Source organism: Lonchura striata, chromosome 37 (genome assembly GCF_046129695.1).
Source record: "Lonchura striata isolate bLonStr1 chromosome 37, bLonStr1.mat, whole genome shotgun sequence".
NCBI classification, from domain to species: domain Eukaryota; kingdom Metazoa; phylum Chordata; class Aves; order Passeriformes; family Estrildidae; genus Lonchura; species Lonchura striata.
In genome coordinates, this window is record NC_134639.1 from 1,415,374 (window position 1) to 1,425,052 (window position 9,679).

Below are 9,679 nucleotides of genomic sequence, written 5' to 3' on the forward strand. Positions count from 1 at the left end.
AAGCTATGCCAGACTACAGATGCTGCCTTCAAACTGACTCTAATTCCAGCCTAGACCTCTCACCTCCCAGACAACTCCTTCCCCAACACACCTCCAACACCAACACCCTGCAAACACCACACAGAAGGCCTCAACATCCCGCCAGGACTCCCAGCTGTCCCCGTCTCTCTGCAGAGCTTTCCCACCCTCCAGCAGACCCCCTGGTTCCCTGCACGTGCTGTGGGATGGCACTCAGGAGGATCTGCTCCAAGGCCTTCCCCGGCAGCAAGCTCAGGCTGCCAGGCCTATGGATCCTGGATCATCCTTCCCACCGAGCCTTCCCGTGCATGGCTCTTCCATTGGCACATCTGCTCTCAGCTGGGACTACTCTGCTCACCCAGGGCTGCTGGTAAAGGAGAGAGAGCAGCCTGGCAAGGTTTATCTCCAGCTCCCTCTGTGCTCTTGGGGAACGTAGAACCTTCCACAGGAAAGCAACTGGTGCCACAAGGAGTGGGTGGCATCAGGCAGCTCTGGGGAAGCCCCTCTGGAATTCAGAGGGAACACTGTTGGCCTTGACCTGTTGGCACCTGCAAAAGCTTGAAATCAGCTGCCTCAGCTTCCAGGGCCTCTCTTGGCCGGCATCCTGACGTGGATGCAGGACGGCTGCCAGGCACTGCTGGGACCCAGCGGGACAGGACCGGCTGTCTCGTGCCCACGCAGCAGCCCTGACACAGCCAGGGCCATCCCGAGAGCAGACAGACGCTCATGGGCCAGCAGAGAGGAGCAAGGAGCCCTGGGCTCCTCTCAGGGTATCTCAGCTGGGCTCACTCCACAACACGCCCCCATTGGAAGGCCTGCTGATGCCCAGCTGCCAGAAAGGCCTACCTTGTGCTGTCCAAGATGCACAGGGAGAGCCAGTGAGCAGGACACTTGGGAGGCTGTCATGGTTTGACACGGGCACAATGCCAGCGCCCCCATGAAAATGCAACCTCTCAATTGAATTCTGTGAAATGTGATCGAGAACAGAGCAAAGCAGGCCAAAGCTTAATAACAAGGGAAAAAAACAAAAAAACAAACCTTTATTAAGCTACTACTATGAAAGGAAAAAGAAAGAAAATCACAGAAAATCCAAAATGAAAACCTTTCATTGAATGTTTTTACGCAGCAAAGGTGGCTTTGCTGGACATTTCCCAGCACATTCCCGGCTGCAGGCAGAGGGAGGAAAGGGAAGCGAGTCCCTGACAGAATCCCGGAAGGATCGCGGTGGGAACGGAGCCGGCCCGCGGGTTACGATCCCGGGAGGGAGAGACGCCTCTGCCCCAGCGAAGGTGCAAATGAAGCCATGGGAGCGCAGCCTGCGGATTTGACTGAACACGGACTGAACGGAACGAGAAATGGGAAGGAGAAAGGGAGAGAAAGAAATAGTAAAGGGATCTCATAGAGAGAGAAAGAAATGGGAAAAGGTCTCAGAGGGACAGAAAGAAATCGGAAAAGGCTCCGGCCCGGCCTCCGCAGCTCCCCGGGACACCCGCCGGGCGCAGCGGCCCTCACAATTCCAGCCAATCAGCGAAGGCGCTGGACAATTTCCAGCCAACCAGAGCCGTTCTCGCCGATGCGTCACCAGTTGCCGGGCGGCCCCGCAGCGCCCCGCGGCCCCGGAGCGGAGCTCGGGGCTCGGCCCGGGGGGACGGATCCGCCCCGGGGGGGTCCCCGAGCCCCCTGCCCGCCCCGGGGCCGGCCGGGGGCTCCCCCACCCAGCACCGGGGCTGCGGGGCGGCGGGCAGAGGGGGAAAGGGAGCTCCGGGCTGGAGCGGAGGGGCTGCGGCAGGAGGAGCAGGGACAGGAGGAGCGGCAGGAGCGGCAGGAGCGGGAGAATCCCGCCGCTCGCACCGCCCGCACGCCGGGGCTGCAGCACCCCTGCCCCGCCAGCGTCGCCCCAGCCCCGAGCCGCAGGGGAGGGGGAGGCCGAGCTCGCCCCGGCTCTATCGAGGGGTCTCCGGGGGGATTTTTCTGGAGAGTGCTCGGAGCCGGCAGATGCCGAGCCCCGCATCCCTCCGGGCTCCCTGAGAGGAGCTTTTCGGGGGGACAGGAGCTTTGATCGCCCCTCGGAGGGTCCCGGGGGACCACGCGGGGCTGGCCCGGTGCTGACAGGGTGGGACATTGGTTTTGGGGATCCCGTGAGAGCCGGGGCTGCGGAACGTGGGACCCCCGAGGCGGCAGAGGGGAAGGGGCGATCCCGGAGCTGGGGGACCCCCGGCAGCCCGGAGATGAGGCGGGGACGGGACCCCTGACCCTGGCAGGACCTGTCCTGGGGTGAGCTCACGATGCTCGTACCCCCATTGGTCCGTTTAGCCCCGAAATGAGTTCTGCACCTTCAGGGCTGGTTCTGAGAGCAAAGAGGGGGAGGAAGAAGAGCACAGTTTGTTTTCAGGAACTGCATCACCCCTCCACATTCCGGCTCCTGGGCTGCTGTGATGCCTTAAGGAGCTGGAACAGAGGCCAGAGGGAGCCAAGAGGAACAAAGAGGATATTTATTGAAGTGCCTTCAAAGGCCACACCCTGGCAGTACTGGAGCCACACTCGGGTCTCTGCCCGGATGGCTCCAAGATGGAAGCAAAAGAGGGCTTGGTCATGAGATCTGACATTTTTATAGGTGTTAGTCCATTTCCATACAGGATTTAACTGCCCAGTTAATAGGTTCAAATGATGAAGTTTCCTCCTCCTTCCTTGCTTGCTTGCCTGCCCTCCTCTTTTCACGTTGTTTGTGCTTTGGGCCTGAAGTTTGAAGAGATTGTCCTTGACTCTCCAGCTAGAGCAGGATTGTTTTGTCTTCACCACCCTGTGAAAAGATGCCAGTAACCCCTAATATAGAGCTAGAAGCTGCACACCAAAACAGAACAGAAAAACTTAAACCTGAGGTATCAGTTGTCTGCCAACAGACAGACAGCAGGACAGAGCTCTCCTTTGCTTTTAGTTAGTTTGTAGCTCGCTGAGGCAGAGAAGTTCCCCGGGCTCTGGTTTTTCTTTTTCTTTGGAGCTGTTTACACCTGCTCTGGACTGAACACTCAGAAGAGCACCCCAGCCCAAGGCACTGACACCTTGTTTTTCCCCACATCAGGATTTCCCATTCTCAAACTTTGGCTGGATGGAGGAGGAGGCTGTGAGGAAGATGCCCTGGGACACCGAGGCAGGTGAGGAGGAAGTCAGTGCCCCTTTCCTCCTCTCTCCTGCTCCATCTCCCATCCCAGCACAGCCCCCGGCTGCAGGACAGCCCGCTGCCGGTGCCCTCCTGCCGGGGACGCACTGGGGGGATCTCCTTGCCCTTCCCTGTGGCACGGAGGCAAATCCCATCCTCTCCTTGTCCTTCCTCCCCCAGAGCAGGAGCTGAGGATGGAGACAAGGGAGAACAAATCCCCACGGCAGAACCTCACGGAAGAGGCTGTTTCGAGCACCTCCATGACACAGGAATCCAATGGGGAAGAAAATCCCTTGAGGTCCCACAGGAGGAGGGGCTGCAAACACAGATCACAGGGATCTGAGGAGGAAAGACCCACTCTGTGCCAGGAAGGTGGGCAGAGTTTCAGCCAGGGCTCAGAGCTGGTGGTCCTTGAGCAGCCTCATGACAGGGAGAGGCCCTACGAGTGCTTGGAGTGTGGGAAGAGCTTCAGGAAGAGTTTCAACCTGGTCTGCCACCAGAGGATCCACACTGGGGAACGGCCTTATGAGTGTGGGGAGTGTGGGGAGGGCTTCAGCCACAGGTCTGACCTGATTGTCCACCAGAGGTTCCACACTGGGTAGAGGCCCTATGAGTGTCCTGAGTGTGGGAAGAGGTTTCACACCAGTTCCCATCTCCTTGTGCATCAGCGGATCCACAGACAGGAGAGGCCCTTCCACTGCCCCGACTGCGGGATGGGCTTCAAGCATAACTCCACCCTCGTCACCCACCGGCGCATCCACACCGGGGAGAGGCCCTACGAGTGTCCCCGGTGTGGGAAGAGCTTCTCAGACCGCTCATTCTTTACCCGGCACCAGCGGAGGCACCGGTAAGGGAAGCCCTGTGACAAACCCGCCCGCAGGAAGAGCTTCGTGCGCTGCTCCAGCTCCATCCCCATCAGAGGACCCACCCTGGTCAGAGCCCTGGTGACCACATTCCCTGTGGCTATCACATTCCCTGTATCACATTTCCTGTGATACACAGAGGGAAGTGGCTGGTGTCTCTTTTATTTTGCCTCTTATTATATTTTATATTCTTCCCTTCAAAACATGGAAAATTGGCGTAAAAATCAATAAATTCATCAAAGGCATCTAAAACCTCACATTTTACTTGTGTTTTTGGGGAATCTTGGATTCCAGGAGATATCTGGGAGTATATGGGGAGGGGGGGGTGGGTTGGGGGCTATTTGGTTAGTTGTCTTTATTTCCCAGTGTGGGAGGGGGTCCTGGGGACAGTCCACCTGGGATGCCCTGGGAGACCACTTCTGTGTAATTTCCCGCCTCCCCTGAGGCCAATCATTTGTTATCCCTGTTCATGTCCATCATTGTTTTAACTATCCCTTTGTTCTAGAATGTTCCTTGTTCTTTGTGCCTTCATTGATTCCCTCTTGTTAGCCACCCCTTCCCCTTGTCCCTTTGGTTCTCACCCTGTCGGTCATCCCCTGCTCCTCCCCTGTACCTGTCCATTTTTGGCTGATTTGTACCCTGACCCTCCGATCCCATTGCTGTTATACACCTTACCCCGCCTTGGGACGGGGCGCTCAGAGCTCGCTCCCTTCCTGAGTGGTTGTCTCCCTGCACCTCCGACTTCTCTTCCCCTCAATAAAACTCTCTGGAAGCTACAGCAGCCTGAGCGCCATCCCGCCTCGGCGGAAGCCTCGCTATCACTGTCCGGCTCCGGCAGAGCCCGCCCTCTGTGGCGTTCCCAGCAGGACCCAGGTCCCGGACACCACATCTTGGCACTCCAAATAATGAGAAGGATTGATCTGTCACCTCAAAACCACTCAATGCCACTGAAAACTACTCAATCCCACCCCAAAATAACTCAATTCCACCACTTCCCAGGGTGAAATTGGGTTGGAAGGGGATTGGGCAAAGTGGTATGCAGGTCAGGATGGGAATTGGGTGAGGTGGGATGGAGATTTGGGAGGTGTGAAATGGGGGAAGTACAGCTTGGGAAGGGGTCTTGATGTCCAGGAGGGGTGGTATGAATTGAGGTTGGGACTGGGGAGGTGGGGTGGGGTCTGGAATGAGACAGCCAAGATGATTAAATAGGGGAAATGTGGGAAGATTATTCTCCTGCACGGTGGGGGTGGAGGGAGGCAGAGATCTCTGAAGCTTGCTCTTGGGGAGAGAGGTTTATTGGGGGTGCAGGAAGGTCCGAGCCTCGTGCTCCCAGGCGTAGCACGTGGCTGGGCCTCAGAGGGTGGGGGAGGGGAGAGACAAAAGGAGAAGGGTTCAGGAGAGGGGAAGCCCCAGGAGGAGAAGAGGGGAGGAAGTCCAAGAGAGGGAGGAAGTCCAAGAGAGGGGGAGAGGTACAAGAGACCGCATGGCCCCTCGGAGCCCCCTTATCAGGGGCTCCTAGGTGGGCTGGGACAAGGCATGGGCCAGTGGGGTTTCAGACTCTGATGTTTTAGGGGCAGGTACAGAGGTGCGGGATGAGCCACAATCTTTTGGGGGGTGGGATGGAACAGTCCATTTCACTCCAGGATTTATCCAAGGGCAGAAGTGACATTCGGCTAGCTAAGAGAACAATCATATCTATCTATCCTCTGCAACAGGGAAACCCGTTACTTAGTGAGTTTTTGAATAGTCTACATTAATGAGGAGATGCTGGGTTATCTCACATTCCTGAGACAGTTTTGGAGCACTCCCCAGCTCTTGGGGGGTTTCCTGAGAGCAGCTCCACGGAGCCCCATGGCCAGGGGTGTTTGCCACGGGCATGAGCTCAGAGCTGTGCCAGAGTCCATTGCCTCAGTGCTGAGAGTGGAGAAATTATGCACGGCCCCAGACATCTCCAGTGTGTGTTTGTGGAGGCCTGTGAGCTTACTGGGGAGAGGGCAACAGCAATGCCCTGGAGAAATGCGCTTTAGGTTCCGGGCATTCCTCACAGATCGGGGTGAGGACAGAAGCTTCCCCCATGGTGCTCAGCAGCACTGTGTTAATTTGTCCCAGTTCTGTCCTCCCTATTGGCCCATTGGCCTTTCCTAACCTTTTTACCCTGATATGTTCATGTTCTAGCAAGTTCTCCATTCCCTGTCCACCCTGGCATTCCCTATTAGTCCCTTTCCCTGTGTACCACCCCTAAACCCTGAGATCCCTGACGCTCTCCTCCACCGCCTCTGTTCCTGTATTTATACCCTAAACCAGCCTTTGTCTTTGTCTTTAACCCCCAGACCCCTGGAGCGTCAGACCCTGATAAACCCTCCTTGGGGCTCCTTGCCTGGATCAGGAATGGTGTGGCCAGCAGGACCAGGGCTGTGATTCTTCCCCTGTGCTTGGCACTGGTTGGGAAGCACCTTGAGTGCTGTGTCCAGTTCTGGGCCCCCCAATTTAGGAAGGACATGGAGGGGCTGGAGCGTGTTCAGAGAAGGGAAACAAGGCTGGGGAGGGGTATGGAGCACAAATCCTGTGAGGAGCAGCTGAAGGAGCTGGGGTTGTTGATCCTGGAGGAGGCTCAGAGGGCACAAGGCGGTGTCAGGGCACAGGTTGGACGTGATGATCTCCAGGGTCTTTTCCAAACTTGCTGATTCTGGGATTCCCTGAAACCACCCTTGGAGCAGTTGCAGGAGGAGCCCTGGGCCTCCTCTTCAGAATCTCCAGAAGCCCAGGTCCCTCAGCTTCACCTCACAGCCCCAAAGCCCATCCTGTCAGTCCTGCAGAGCCTCTGCAGCTCCTCCTCACTGCCCAGAACAGGGAGCCCCACAGCCAGACACAGCAGCCCAGATGTGCCCCCCTGGCCTGGGGTGCCTCTGGCAAAGGGAGCAGCACCAGGCACTGCAGGAGCCTGCAGATAATTCCTGCAGCACTTGTGGGATGATCCTGCTCCCCAAGGGATGTTCCCGTGGTGCCAAGTCAGGAACTGCAATGGGGAGTGGGGCAGAGAGGAAAGGGCAAACAGGCATGGGATGTGTGCAGGGGAGGGAAGAGGGGTGGGCAACAGGAAGAAATTTGTAGCAGGAAGAGTAAAGAAAGCAAAGGTGAAGCTGAGGAAATGCTCAGGGCAGTTTGGGGGTGGCTGCCAGGCAGCCCTGGCTCTGAGCAGCAGCGTCTGCAGTGGGACAGGAAACTCCCAGCTGATGGGAACAAACTTTCTGGCTGACTGCAGAGGCCAGGACAAAGCTGAGTGGTTTCCCTGGCATCCCCCAGCCCTTCCTGGCCCCAGGGGCTGATGGCATTTGTGCTGCCTCAGGTTCATGTCCCCACAGCCCCAGCATGGGGGTGCTCCCGCCTGCTGTGTGCAATGCAAACAGGGGCTGCTGAGCCAGTGCTGCCGTGTCTGTGCCTGCAAGGATGCGGCACCTCTGTGAGCTGGGGGAGAGGCCAGGGCTGCAGAGGGGGGATGTTGTTGGCAGCTCCATGAGGAAGCTCTGGGACGCTGCCCTGGGCTGTGCAGTGCACTGGGGATGGATCAGCCCCTGCTCTGCTGCTCCTTCCCGTCTCCCCCAGGGCCCTTGCAGAGCACCAGCCATGCTGTTTGTCCCCAGCTTGCCCACAGCCAGCCTGGGGCTGCTCATGGGGGTTTTCTGTGCTGAGCATTGGCCTGGCCGTGTTCCTGAGAGAGCCTGGGCAAGGAGCCTGGAGCCCCCAGGCCCTGGCCTGAGGTGTCAGCGCTGCCCCAGCAGTGCCCATGGCCTGACCCTGCTGCAGCCCCGGCACTGCCACCCCCAGGACTGTGCCCGGCCCCGAGAGCACTCAGGCCCTGCAGCAACACCAGGGCCACCAGGGCAGCGGGGCAGGGCCATGGAACAGCACTGGCACCACCAAGTGCTGCTGCTCCTGGGCACAGCTGCTGTGCCAGCCCTGATCTGCCCCAGCTCTGCACAGAGACATTGCTGCTACAGCTCCAGAGAAGGCAACAAAAGAGCATCTCTGCAGAAAACTGTGCTGGGACATCCTTTAGTTCTTTTAAAGCCACTGAGAGTGCAGCCCCTCATTGACACAGTCTGTGGGCACAGTGAAGGTGGAAAGATTCAGAATGAGAATTGGCACCAAAAATGGCATTTCTTTGAGAATAATATTAAATGAGTGCTACAAAGAAAAAGATCCTTCCAAATGAAACCAAGAAGTATCAAAGATTTCTTTTATTACAAGTGATTTGCAGAAATTGACCAGCAGTTTAGTGTTCCTGAAACATCCAGTCATCAGTCTCCTCACTGCAGCCTTGAGCTCCTGGTTCCTCAGGCTGTAGATGAGAGGGTTCAGGGCTGGAGGCACCACCGAATACAGAACTGACAGGGCCAGATCCAGGGATGGGGAGGAGATGGAGTGGGGCTTCGGGTAGGCAAATGCGGCAGTGCTGACAAACAGGGAGCCCATGACCAGGTGAGGGAGGCAGGTGGAAAAGGCTTTGAGCCGTCCCTGCTCACAGGGGATCCTCAGCACGGCCCTGAAGATCTGCACATTTGAAAAAACAATGAACACAAAACAGCCAAATGATAAACAGGCACTGTGAGCAGGAGAGCTTTAGGATGTGTGGGATTTCACAGAAGAACTGGCCCAGGGCATTGCCCTGGCACAGGGGCATGGCAAATGTATTGGCCGTGAGCAGCAGAGCATTGAGAATGGCACTGGCCCAGGCAGCTGCTGCCATGTGGGCACAAGCTCTGCTGCTCAGGAGGGTCCCGTAGTGCAGGGGTTTGCAGATGGACACGTAGAGGTCGTAACACATGATGGTCAGGAGGGAAAGCTGTGCTGAGATGAAAAAGACAAAAAAAAAAGAGCTGTGCAGCACATCCCGTGTAGGAGATGTCTCTGGTGTCCCAGAGGGAATTGTGCATGGCTTTGGGGACAGTGGTGCAGATGAAGCCCAGGTCGCTGGGGGCCAGGTTGAGCAGGAAGAAGAACATGGGCGTGTGCAGGTGGTGACCGCAGGCTCCGGCGCTGATGGTGAGGCCGTTGCCCAGGAGGGCAGCCAGGGAGATGCCCAGGAAAAGGCAGAAGTGCAGGAGCTGCAGCTGCCGCGTGTCTGCCAGTGCCAGCAGGAGGAAGGCGCTGATGGAGCTGCTGTTGGACATTTGTGGTGCCTTCACATGTGGATCTGTAAAAAAAAAACAAACATGGAATGGTTGGGTTGGAGAGGACTTTAAACATCTCAGCACAGCTTGGAGGGAGTTTCCCCCACTGCCTGTCCAGGGCTCTGCTGCCTGGAGCTGTCCCTGCCAGCAGCTGCTTCCCTGTGCCCTGGGGGCTCAGCTCTGCTTGGCAGACCCCTCTCAGCCCCGCTGCCAACGAAGAAGACATAATTAATCTGTGCTAGTTTCAAGGTTGTTTATTCTCGTTTATGTCTAACATGTTCTGCTGCCGTTACGCAGGACTGTCCTGCAGGGCAGCGTGTGGGGCTCAGCAACTCAGTGGGATGTTACAAACATTATATACCAGAAACTATGTGTGCTATATTTACAATAACGTGCCAATACCTATCACCTACGTTGAACAGTGTGTCCCCAGCCTAAAGCAATAGAAAAATGCCAACACTACAGTGAAA

The 9,679-nt window shown here is 57.0% G+C and overlaps 1 long non-coding RNA gene across 1 annotated transcript; it reads left to right on the forward strand.

Moving 5' to 3' along the window:
• The first annotated feature begins 2,163 nt into the window (after positions 1-2,163).
• Positions 2,164-3,680, forward strand: LOC144247998 (uncharacterized). Its single transcript, XR_013341410.1, has 3 exons — positions 2,164-2,292; positions 3,098-3,170; positions 3,356-3,680. It is a non-coding gene; the product is annotated as an uncharacterized LOC144247998 (long non-coding RNA).
• The last annotated feature ends 5,999 nt before the right edge of the window (positions 3,681-9,679 follow it).